This window comes from Mandrillus leucophaeus, unplaced genomic scaffold (assembly GCF_000951045.1).
Source record: "Mandrillus leucophaeus isolate KB7577 unplaced genomic scaffold, Mleu.le_1.0 Scaffold185, whole genome shotgun sequence".
NCBI lineage: Eukaryota > Metazoa > Chordata > Mammalia > Primates > Cercopithecidae > Mandrillus > Mandrillus leucophaeus.
Genome location: NW_012101865.1, coordinates 1,045,211 through 1,053,310, shown reverse-complemented (window position 1 = coordinate 1,053,310; position 8,100 = coordinate 1,045,211). Strand labels below are relative to the sequence as shown.

The 8,100-nt window shown below is 48.7% G+C and overlaps 1 long non-coding RNA gene across 1 annotated transcript in view; it reads right to left on the bottom strand.

Moving 5' to 3' along the window:
• Positions 1 to 5,199: 5,199 nt before the first annotated feature.
• The window catches only part of LOC105538101, a 15,508-nt gene continuing 12,607 nt past the window's right edge, over positions 5,200 to 8,100 (bottom strand). Inside the window, exon 3 of the long non-coding RNA XR_001005839.1 lies at positions 5,200 to 6,766. This is a non-coding gene — a long non-coding RNA (uncharacterized LOC105538101). The remainder of the gene's footprint in view (positions 6,767 to 8,100) is intronic.

Here is an 8,100-nt window from a genome sequence, read left to right as displayed (position 1 = left end):
AAAATCTGAGCCCCACCCCCTCATACCTGCTCACCACGCGCGCCTCAGCCGTCCCGTCCCTCCAAGTGCTCAGATCAAAACCCCAGCAGGCACCCTGGATTCATCTCCTTTCCCTCACGCCCCACATCCTGTCCATCAGAAATTCTCCTGGGTCCACTGTTTATTTGTTTATTTTGAGACAGAGTTTCGCTCTTGTTGCCCAGACTGGAGTGCAATGGCACAATCTTGGCTCGCTGCAACCTCTGCCTCCCAGGTTCAAGCAATTCTCCTGCCTCAGCCTCCCAAGTAGCTGGGATTACAGGCATGTGCCACCACACCTGGCTAATTTTGTATTTTTAGTAGAGATGGGGTTTCACATGTTGGTCAGGCTTGTGTCGAACTCCTGACCATAAGTGATCCATTAGCCTCGGCCTCCCAAAGTGTCAGGATTACAGGCGTGAGCCACCGAGGCTGGCCGGGTCCACTGTAAAAATATGTCCCACATCGAACTCATCACTTCTATTACCTCCACCAGCCTGGTCCGTGCTACCAACCACTTCTAACGTGCCATCTTGTCCACCCTTGCCCCTCTATAGCTCTTCTGCACACAGCAGCCAGAGTGGTATTTTAAGAATGCAAATCAGATTGTGTGACTCCCCTGCTCAGAACTGTCCGCTGGCTTCATGTCACAATAGAGGAAAAGCCACTGTTCTCACCATGGCCTCCAGATCTTGTCTGCTCTGGCCCCTGCCCTCCTCTCCTTCTGCTTCAGTCCCCACTGTTAGCCTTGTTCACTCTGCAGGAGGCACCTGGGGCTTCTGGCTGTGCCCCCTGCATTAACATTTTCCTCTCCCTAGAATGCTCTTCCTCCAGAACTTTCGATGGCTCCCTCCTTCCCATCATTCATGTCTCACCTCAATGTCAGCTCCTCAGAGAGACCCCTTTGACCACTATGGTCAGTCACTCTGTATCCCTTTTTCCTTTAAAAAAAAAAATTCTCCATAACACACATTATATTCTGAAATTACTGAGTTTATGTATTGTCTTTCCCCTGTAGAATGGCAGCTCCTTGAGATCAAGGACTGAGTGTCTCTTGTTTGCTGCTGTGTCCTCAGTGCTGAGAGCAGGGACCCGCACACAGTAGGTGTGCAGCATATTTTGTTCACTAGGTGCATGAACATGCTTTGTGGGCGTCCCCATGAGCAGGTGATGGGCACTCTCTGCACCCCCGTTCTGTCGTGTGTAAGATGAGGCACCTGAGCCCCGTTTGTAAGGGGCCGACTCCCTCTAACACCTCTGTGAGTCTCTTATTGTTCAGAATCATAAAAGGCCAGATCGAAGACGTAGCAAGAGAAGCAAAAGAAAAGCTGAGAGAGATGGAATTTTCTGAAGATAGTAAAGGAGGGACTCGGGGCCCCACGTGAGCTCAGGTGTGAAAAATGTCGGCGGAAGAGCTGGAATCGGGAGAGCTCTGTTTGAGTCCCGCGCCCTGGCCATTTACCTGCTGAATGATTTCAGATGAAGAAGTTTGCCTCTCAATGCCTCAGTTTCCCCCCCTATAAAATGCAAGCCCTGCTTCCTTTGCAAGGTTGCAGAGAGGGTCAAATAAAAATCTATTTCGTAGGTCAAAATTTTATGAACAATTATATGGTTAAAAAATTGTTCTGGAGAAATCTTTACTGAGTGTCTGGGAACCAGACACTGCTCTGGGGCCTGGGGGTACTGTGGGGAGTGACCCTTTCCTTCAAGGAGGAGGATAATCACACAGACAAACATGTACTCACCAATAGCAAAAGGTGTGTTGAAGGAAGGATGGCATCCCCTGAGGGACTAGTCTAAGCTTCAGATCAGGGAGGGCTTCACTGAGGAAGTGCCCTTTGGACTAAGAGGTAAAGGATAAGCAGGAGTCAAATAGCAAGGGGCAGGATGAGGGCTGGAAAGGGTGTTCCAGGCAGCAGATACAGCTCAGGCAAAGGCCCTGAGGTGGGAAAGAACAGAGTGCAGGAGACTCCATAACTGGCGTGGCTGCAGAGGTAGAGAGGAAGCATGCATCAGAGAAGCTGGCCAGGTTAACAGAGGCCAGGTCCCGTGGGGCCTCACAGGGCATGGGAAAGCATTATCATAAAGGCAGTGTGGCCCCCAAAGGTTTGGGTTGGGGGAAGTGGGAGGTAATGATGTAGTCAGGTTTGTATTTCAAAAAAGCAACTTTGGCTGTTGTAAGGACAGAAGATGGAGGGGAGCAAGGGGAATGTGGGAAGGTTGTCCACAGGCTACTGCACCTGTCCTAGCAAAAGTGGATGAAGCTAAAACAGGATGAAGTAGGAACTTGCACATAGCATGTTCAAGAGGGTAATTTCTGAGGGACCAATTTGCAATCTGAGGCAAAATAGCAAATGTGTAGACACTTTAGTCAAGCAATTCTGCTTCTACAACTTGATCCTATAGAAATGCTGGCACAAAAGTTCAAAGACCTCTATACAAGATGTTCATTGTATCACTGGTTATAATAGTAAAAACTAGGAACAACTTGAGTGAGCATCAATTGACGTTGACAGAATTATGCAGGGGAATACTATGCAGCTGGTAAAAAGAATAAAACAAATCCACGTGTACTGATGAGAAAAATAGACACAACAGATTGCCAGGTGACAAACAGGTTACAGAACTGCATAAATATTATTAAACCATTGATTTTTGAGTATATATCTTCTTCATGTTTCTGTATACATAAAAAGGCCAGAAGGCTGGGCACAGTGGCTCACGCCTGTAATCCCAAAACTTTGAGAGGCCGAGGCAGGTGGACCACTTGAGGTCAGGAGTTCAAGACAAGCCTGGCTAACATGGTGAAACTCCGTCTCTACTAAAAACACAAAAATTAGCTGAGCATGGTGGCGGACACCTGTGATCCCAGCTACTCGGGAGGCTGAGGCAGGAGGATCACTTAAACCTGGGAGGTGGAGGTTGCAGTGAGCTAAGATCACACCACTGCACTCCAGCCTGGGCCACAGAGCAAGACTCCATCTCAAACAAAAACAAAAAACAAAACAAAAAAAGGCTGAAAGACTGTACTCCCTTGTAACTAGTGGCAATGTCTGAAGTAAAAGAATAAAAGAATACAGAGAAACTTTCACTTTCTCTGTATTGTTTGCATTTTTTTACAGTGGACATGTATTTTTCAGCAAAATGCACACAGTAGGTGCACAGCATATTTTGTTCACTAGGTACATGAACATGTATTTCTTTTAAAATATTAGCTGCTGTAATGAGATGTTTTAGTCTGTTCAGGATGCTACTACAAAATGCTAATAAACTGGGGGGCTTCCAAACAACAGCAATTTGTACTTGACAGTTCTGGAGGCTAGAAGTGCAAGACCAAAGTGCCAGCAGGTTCAGCATCTGGTGAGGACCTGTTTTCTGGTTCATAGATGATGGTTCCTCACAGCATCCCCACCTGGCGGAAGGGGCAAGGGAGTTCTCTGGGGCTTCTTTTATAAGGGCACTAATCCCATTCATGAGGGCTATGCCTTCATGATCTAATTACTCCCCAAGGCCCTCCTCCTAATACCCTAATATCCTCACCTGGTGTTCAGGTTTCAACATATAAATTTTGGGGGCACACAAACATTCAGGGCATAGTAAGATGGCTTCATCTATCATTCACCCCACTACCAGTAACATCCCATCAACCTCACCACTATCACCACCTCTACCATCTCCTCCATCATCACCCCCATCACCGTCACCACCTCTATCACCATCAACATCACCACCTCCATCATCATCACCAACTCCATCACCATCAACACCTCCATCACCCTTACCACCTCCATCACCACCTCTCTCATTATCACCATCACCACCTCTGTCACTGCCTCCATCACCATCACCACCTCTCACCACCTCTATCACCATCACCAACTCCATCACCACCTCTATCACATAACCACCTCTGTCCATCACCACCACTATCACCACCTCCATCACCACCTCTAACATTACCTCCATCACCCTCACCACCTCCATCACCCTCACCACCTCCATCACCATCTCCATCACCCTTACCACCTCCATCACCACCTCTATCACCATCACCACCTCTGTCACTGCCTCCATCACCATCACCACCTCTCACTACCTCTATCACCATCACCAACTCCATCACCACCTCTATCACATAACCACCTCCATCCATCACCATCATCATCACTACCACCATCACCACCTCCATCACCACCTCTATCATTACCTCCATCACCCTCACCACCTCCATCACCACCTCCATCACCCTCACCACCTCCATCACTACCTCTATCACTACCTGCATCCCCCTCACCACCTCCATCATCACCTCCATCACCATCTCTATAACTACCTCCGTCACCCACACCACCTCCATCACCACCTCTATCACCCTCACCACCTCCATCACTACCTCTATCACTACCTGCATCACCCTCACCACCTCCATCACCACCTCTATAACTACCTCCGTCACCCTCACCACCTCCATCATCACTTCTATCACCCTCACCACCTCTATCATCACCTCTATCACCCTCACCACCTCTATCATCACCTCCATCACCACCTCCATCACCACTCTTTCACCACCTCTGTCACCCTCACCACCTCCATCGCCACCTCTATCACCAACTCTATCACCACCTCCATCACCACCTCCATCACCACCTCCATCACCCTCACCACCTCCATCGCCACCTCTATCACCACCTCCATCACCACCTCCATCACCACCTCTATCACCCTCACCACCTCCATCACCACCTCTATCGCCACCTCCATCGCCCTCACCATCTCCATCACCACCTCTGTCACCACCTCCATCACCCTCATCACCTCCATCACCACATCTATCACCACCTCCATCACCACCTCCATCACCATCACCACCTCCATCACCACCTCCATTACCTCCGTCACCCTCACCGCCTCCATCACCACCTCTATCACCCTCACCACCTTCATTACCACCTCTATCACCACCTCTATCACCACCTCTATTGCCGTCACTACCCCCATCACCACTCTCGCCACCTTTACCCAAGAGACAGGCAGTACAGCAGAGTGCTTATGCACACAGATTTTAGAACAGCACTGTCTACGTAATTTTAACTACATAATTCTAACCCTAATTTTTAACTATATAATTTTAAATTTTCTTGTAGCCATATCAAAAAGTAAAGATAGGAGTGAAATTAATGTTAACAATGTATTTTATTTAACTCAATATATGGAAAATATGTCACCATGAAATCAATAGAAGAATCTTAATGTGATATAGTACATTCTTTTTGTCACACCAACCATTCAAAACCTGGTGTCCATTACACACTCACGGCACGTCTCAGTTCACACCAGTCACATCTCTAGTGCTCAGTGGCCACTCAGGGCTGGAGGCTGCCCTCCTGGGCAGCACGGTTCTGAAGCCAACCACAGCCACCACATACTGGCTGTGTGTCTGTGGGCAAGTTGTTTAACCCCTCCGGACTCACTTTCTTCATCTGTAAATCGGGAATAAGAGCAGAGCTGTGAGGATGACATGTGTGAACATGTGCCTGGCGTTTGCTCCAGCTCCTGGCACACAGGCAGTGCTATCTAGTATTAACTGTTATTCTTCCAGAAACCCGGAAGAAGTTCAGAGGTTCTGGCTTTGCATGTGGAACCACCCAGAGAGAGGGAGATTCATGAGCATTGATGTAGCCAGAGGTGGCTTCAGATTTCCTGGAGAAGTGATTTAGTCAGATCTTGCAGCTTGGACAGAGCGTGCACAGGAGAAGGAAAGTGGAGAGGGCTTTGTGGAGGAGGGGAGGGGAGTAGGGTCAAGAGGATACCTATCTGGTTAAGAAAGAGGGTGTTGGTTGAGGAGCAGAGGGAGCACTGGACATGGCCAGACAAGGGGGATGAGGCCTAAAAGCAAGGACTGAGGGACCCTGGAAATCATGTCTTCCAGCATCCCCATCTGACACATAGGGACACCGAGGCCAGGCAGGGAGAGTTACTTGCCCAGGGAGCCAGCCACACATGCTACCTTCTGCTCACTGACCAAACACCCGGTCCATTGGCGCTCCGCCTCTGAAGCTGGATCATGCTGAGCTGGGCAGGCATGCTTCTCTGCTGTGCAGAAGAAACTGTGGCTCCCGAGGCCCCATCTCAGAGTCCGGACACCCCTGGAAAACTGTAAGACTTCCTTGAACTGAACACAAATCCTTCTTTCTGTGGTTAATGGTGAATGCTACCTCTTTGCAGGGTGGGCAAAAAGAAACTGGCCTCCAGGCTGCAAGGACCCCCGGACTGTTTAGAGGCAACAGCTTATGCCGGGGATTTAGTCGCTGCCGTCCACTGGTCAGTAATTAACCAGGCCTCATCTGGATAGCCATAAGAATGCCGGGGCCGTTAGCTGGAATGGGAGTATGCTATGTGTACATCTCCTCTGGAGATCACTCCCAACTCTGCTCCAGGAAGCGGGTGGCAAGTCTGCACAACCTGGCCCCTATCTCCAGGTGACTGGCCTTGAGGTAGGTGCCACCCTGGCCAGAGGACCCAAACCACCCATGGACTGACCCATGGGCAACGGGCAGGCAGCTCACTCACAAATAGCCACGGCCGCTCCCACTGAGAAGGGCCTGGTCGAGGCCACCCAGGGGTCAGAGGAAGTTACTGGCTGTGAGGCCCTCTGCAAAGGTCCACATGAGGACTGTGGGCTGCTTTTGTTGTTTGAAATAAACCGTTCCCAATTTTCTAACCAGTGCGTGTCCTTTCCAGAGACCTTCTCACAAAGGGCATAGGTCATTTTAAAAAGTGTTTTTGTCAAGGAAATAATAAAACAAATAATATTTGTTATAAACAACACAAGTAATTTCATTATTAAGTATTAATATTAATTTGCTTTTTTTTTTAAGACAGGGTCTCACTCTGTTGCCCAGGCTGAGTGCAGTGATGCAATCACAGCTCACTGCAGCCTCGAACTCCAGGCTCAAGAGATCCTCCCACCTCAGCCTTCTGAGTAGCTGGTACTACAGGTGTGTCCCACCAGCCTCGGCTAATTTTTTATTTTTATTTTTTATTTTTTCGAGATGGAGTCTAACTCTGTCACCCAGGCTGGAGTGCAGTGGCGCAATCTCAGCTCACAGCAACCTCCACCTCCCAGGTTCAAGCAATTCTCCTGCCTCAGCCGCCCGAGTAGCTGGGACTACAGGCACACACCACCATGCCTGGCTAATTTTTTGTATTATTAGGAGAGACGGGGTTTCACCATATTGGTCAGGCTGGTCTCAAACTCCTGACCTCATGATCTGCCTGCCTCGGCTTCCTGAAGTGCTGAGATTACAGGCGTGAGCCACCATGCCCGGTTGGCTATTTATTTTTATTTTTATTTTTTTGTAGAGACAGGAGTCTCACTGTGTTGCCCAGGCTGGTTTTGAACTCCTGTCCTCAAGCTATCCTCCTGCTTTGCCCTCCCAAAATGCTGGAATTACAGGTGCAAACCACGGAGCCTGGCCTTAAAGAGCTCTCTTAACTCATGATGATAACTCAGCTCTGGCAGAGATCAAACCAGCAGCTCTGTATGTGTGATTGACCAGCACACGACAGATCCAAGTCCTTATTGTGCAGCCTGCACAGGATCAGAACATGGCCAAGTTCTAACTGGATAAACAGCCAGGGACATTGCTGTACTTTAATTGGATGACCTATACAGGAACACTCCATTGCTACATTCTGATTGGCTAAATGTACTTCTGTCCAAGTTCATGAGGCACCTGTGCAAAGTGGCATGTTGCAGAAGCCAATCTAACAACAACTTGAAGCTGCTCATGGTCATATTTCTCATGTTACCTTCCAGTTTCATTGCTCAATCTACAGTCTGACAGTGTCTAGAAAGAAGGATTTGACAGATGAAAAGTCCCAAACTTATGCTCTCTTCCCGAAAGAAAGGCTGAGCTGGGCGCAGTGGCTCATGCCTGGAATCCCAGCCCTTTGGGAGGCTGAGGGGGACGGATCTCTTGAGATCAAGAGTTCAAGACCAGCCTGGCCAACATGGTGAAACCCCATCTCTACTAAAAATACAAAAAAATTAGTTGGGCATAGTGGCGGGCACCTGTA